We start from the raw sequence: 5,491 nt of genomic DNA on the forward strand, positions 1-5,491 counted from the left end.
ATTTGTGATAAAAAAATGTTCTACTTAAATGTGCCACAAAATTCCCAAAGAAAAATTCACACAGAACCAAAAACCCTTTTGGCTATTTTAATTTTGAAAACATATATTTGAATTCCTTAATCTCTTTTCTAGATTATGTAGGAAATGGATTTATGATCTGTAGTATTGTTTAATTAGTATTATAATATCAAAGTAATTTTCTTTTTTTCTTCAAAATTTTACTTTTGTATTAGGTACTAAAAAAAAAATCCCTTCCTACAAAACTTAAAAATCGGAGATATTGTTATGTTTTTTTCTAAATTAAAATTGGATTTCTGGAAGAATATTTTTTTCCGCTTATTGATCTAACTGCACAAAAAACTAACAGCTTTTAACAGCCCTAATATAGTCTTGTATTTTTGTTAGTAAATTTTATTAATATTTGAACCAAAAAATGGAATGTTTTGTTTGCAAAACATTTTTATATAATAATGATATAATTAATAATAATATTAATATGCTTATATTAATGAATACATTAATCTATGGCTTACAATAATATTAATACATTGTTATATTAAATGTAGCAAACGTACCTAGGTACCATACTTGTTAACATAAATATAATATAGTCATAAAAAGAGTAGTATATGATACACTTTATGAAAAAAGGGGTCATAATTAGATATTCATTTCAAAGGTTAGAGAAAAAATTAACTGCCCCCCCCCCAACATATTTTTCTGGCTACGGCTCTGAGGCATTATATAATATTATACAATATGCGCGCTTCATGTCATTATAATAAGTATTATGTTTTGCGTCTCTACACATTTTTTTGTACCTACCACTCTCGATTCATATGTGCAGTTAATTGTCAAGTTCTTTATATATATTATCGTAACAATATTCAAGCATATACATCTGTATAATATTCGACGGCTGAAATTAAATCAACGAGTATTTTGTTAGTTGACCAACATAGAAACCGGAAATAAACAATGCATAAAAAACAAAAATCCATTTTGTATTAATCATTCTACATAAACCATTGAACTGTTCAGCAGCTTTTCAACGTTTTTCCTATAATTTATTATACAATTCGCATAATTATGTTGTATCGTGCCACGCGATGGAAGCTGGAAAGCCAGGACCTCCAGGCCTTCAAACAAGGCTTGGTTTCAATATCTAAACGTCGGACGTTCACTAAACGACTAGTAAAGGTGGACATGCCATTACCAATAGTAGATCAAAGGATGGTGGCGTTTTGCTATTTCACTAAGATTGATCGAAAAAGGAAGAATAAACGGAGATACCACTTAAAGCACCAAAAGAGCAATAACTGTTTAGCTTGGTTAGGTATGTCGGCTAATGATTCATCCGCTACCGTAGTGTCTGGATGTGATTCGACTGAAGTCAGTGTCTCGACTGGAGTCAGTGCCTCGACTGGAGTTAGTGCCTTGACTGGAGTCAGTGCTTCGACTGGAGTCAGTGCCTCGACTGGAGTCTGTGGTTCGACTGGAGTCTGTGGCTCGACAAAATATGCAAATCCAAATAGGTTGTTAGTAGTCAGTTACGGAAACGTGTCGAAGATAAACGAACAGATGAAAATATTGGAGACTACTGGAGATTTGGAATTGTGTACGCCTTTGACGTCGAACAATAATTTTCGACCGATGACTGTAATTATTGGCAAACAGCATGAACCAATTGTGGAAGATTGCGATTCAGAAATGACTCAGCCAACTCGGAAAGGTCTTATTAAACAGGTACTTGTGGTGCTCAACAGTTTTATGACTTAGGTATTATTGAGACCACCAACGGTAGGTATCATAACTTATAAGGTGTCTATAATACATACGAAATTATTATTATGAAAAAAATTTTTAAAAAAAAATGTTAAAAAATTATAAACCGATCAAGACATAATGAGTCTATAATTTAAATTATTTTACAATTTTAAGTACTAATAAGTAATATTATACAGATAACGTAGAAAAACAGAAATTAGTATCTTCCTACGATGTAAAATTAAATTAAATATTATACCTGTATCTATTATTAGGTGGATTCCATTGACCTCGTTGTGGCAATGTTAAAAGTTTTGTCATTAGACGATAAACGGAAAATAAAAGAATCCGAAATGGAACATTTTGTGAGTAATTAATCCATCCAAACAACCGTAATATACCACCGACGCTGTACAAACATACTATATACATACCTATTTTTGTATAAACTCTACACAAATCAGTATTCCACGGTTACCTATATTTCAAATATTATGAACACACCGGCCATTTGAACACAAATTTACATATTATAGTAAATTGAACTGTGATTATAAGATAATATACTTTCTATTATTAATATTGAAATATACCGCTTGCTAATTGTGGTGAATTTTGATTACAATTAGTTAATATTGACAATATAATATTTTTGTTACAATTAGGAGACCTTCCAGGCACATAGACCATATGCACGGCCATACGCGAAAAGAATGAAGGTGTCCAGCAATTAGAAATTGTGTCAATATAATATTGTATCATTGTTATTAATTTGTTAGAGCGTTTTCAAAACGTTTATTTAATTCTTGTATGTTACCTATATTTGTTTAATTTGAATTTATAATAAATTGTTTTGCTTTGTACTCATTATTTTGTAATTTCATAAAAACAAAATACGATATTGTACGATAATATTATCCAGTAATAATATTAATCCGGTGAATCTATGCAGGTATGAAGGTAATTAATATACCAATTTTAATTTTCATGTTATGACGTCTAATATGGTATTTTCAAAATTTACACTCAAGCTTACTTTTTGAGTTATAATTGGAAAACCAAAAATATTATTATTTATTAGTAATTACTAATTACTAATAAATAATAATAGTATCACTTCTCGAAAACCGCATTTCAATCTAAGGTCATCCAGAAGAAATATGAAGTGGTTGACAACGGACGTTTTCACAATAATGAAGGGTGAAAATTAAAAACGTAGTATTGCCTAAATTTCAAAAATCTATAGTTAAACATCGATTTTTATGGGAAAAAATGTGAGGAATTCGATTTTGCAGTCAGAATTAAATTGTATCGATTACTTTTGTGAATAAAATCGATTTTAAAACTGATGTTCAATACACAACGTGATATTGCCACATTTAATGTCAAAGCAAAACGTAGTATTTCATATTCAAGTCAAAACGCATTATTGCCCATGCTATTAGTATTGGAGCACAGGTAGGTACTTGATATCGTTGCTAAACGTGGTACCTATTGCCAATATTAAATTTTTCTTCAAAACGTATTGTATTGCCGGCAGTAATGCGTTTTGCATCAACAGAAATAGGAACAATACTTTAAAACGGGATATTGCCATTACCTTTTCAAAACCTGCAATACCACGTTTTGGTCTGACACGATATTTTCAAAGCATTAAAAACAACGTTTACAATTTAGGTAGATTTATTTTGACACTGTCAATCGTTTACTTTTTATTTTTTACATATATACCTATAGGTAAATAAACTTATTCTGAGTGTTTTTATTCGTCAGAAAATGTGTTACAGTTATTCTTGATTTATGAACATTTTGGTTTTTGGCAATACCACCTTTGCATTTCCACCCTTCAATTAGGTAATGTAAATAATATACTTAATATGTATATTTTGTATTATAATATTAATTGTAGTGAATAATTTATTCAGATTTTAGACTTTAGGAAAAGGCAAAAACTACAGTTTTGACCGATAGAGACTGCGAGAACACGTACCTACCTATCTTTGTTCGTGTGTCGCGTACTTGTGTGTATACCGGCCACTATACCGGAATGTTACCGTCTACCGATATAGGTACAGTCTTGTTAAGAATACTTTTCAAATGTATCCAGAATAGATATGTATTTAATACTTGATGTAATTTGTATTTAAAATACGTGTATTCAAATACTTTCTTTTAAAAGGGTACGTAATAGGTATTTAAAATATATAGGTAAATACAAATACCCAAGCCTGGGCAGGTTAATGATCATTTTTAACTGAGTTAAGTTAAGTTAATGTAAAACATTTTAACTCAGTTAATAGTAAAAAGTTAACCTAATTTTTTTTTTAACTCAGTTAAGTTAAAAGTTATATGAACATTTTCAATTAACTTATTATTTTTTTTTATATAATATCTTTATAAATACCCAGTATTATGGTTTAAATAATAAAAAGGTGGGTAAGTGGATGTCGCTCTGCTGTACAGTAGGTTAGAAGTGGGTCAGTGTATAATGGACAGTATTAAATTTGAATTCAATGACATAATATCACTGTATAAGAAAAACGATTCTGAGCGGAGACGGTATATCAGTCTATGTATTAGACATATATATACTTATCTATGGTATTTAAAAAAAATTGACCTATAATAGGTACCTATAATAAATTCCAAATTAATCATATCATAATATCTATTAGATACTTATAACGCGTTATACATCAACAAAAAACCGTGGTACTATCATAGACATATAATAGTATACTTTAGAAGTTTCAAGTACCCACGAATAATATTATACAATCACAACAAAATAACTAAAATAGTTATTCTAGGTTTTTTAATATGTAATTTTGTCCAAATTTGAACTTAAAATGAGTATAAAAATAAACTGTGATTATGTATTTTTTAGATTTTTTGGTAACAGAATTAAGTAGATATTCACGTGGAATATTGTTTTAAATTTTAAATTCTTAGAATAGATACAAAAATTGAACATTTTATAAATTTTTAACTACAAAATAATTTTTCAAATTAAAATTTGATAAATTTTGTCAAAATTTGATCTTTAAATGCTTATAAAAAAAAATTGTGCCTATGTATTTTTAATATTTTTCAACTGATATTGTAACAATATATCAGGAGCTTTGTATTAAATTTATACACTTTTTGGCCCAACAGATAAAACTTTATTGATATTTATAGAATAAAAAAACTAAAAAAATTGAAAACTTACAATGTCCGTAAACAGCTCAAAAAGAGTCAAATTATTTTAAAAATTTTATCGTATATATAAAATGCTAATATAAACATTCAGTGAAATTTTCAAGTTTCTACAGTCACTCGTTTTTTAATTACAACAAAATAAGAAAATCGTTACGTAAGAAATCGAGTGAATATCAAATGTTGTAAAAATATGAATTTCAAACGCCCATAAAAATTTAATTTGAGTTTCTTATAGACATTTTTTTTTTGGTAAAGGTAGATTATCCTATAAGGAATCTTGTATTACATTTTAAAATCTTAGATTTAAAAAGAAAAATTTTTATGAATTTCTAACTCGAAATAATTTGCAAATTTTCGTGATTTTTCCATATTTTGTCATTTTTTGAACTTTAAATGCTTATAAAAAAAAACTGTGACTAACGATTTTTAATATTTTTCATCTGCCTTTGAACAATATACTAGGAGCCTTCTATTAAATTTTCAAGCTTTTTTATCCAACAAATAAAATTTTATTGATAATTTT

This window comes from Acyrthosiphon pisum, chromosome A2, assembly GCF_005508785.2.
Source record: "Acyrthosiphon pisum isolate AL4f chromosome A2, pea_aphid_22Mar2018_4r6ur, whole genome shotgun sequence".
NCBI lineage: Eukaryota > Metazoa > Arthropoda > Insecta > Hemiptera > Aphididae > Acyrthosiphon > Acyrthosiphon pisum.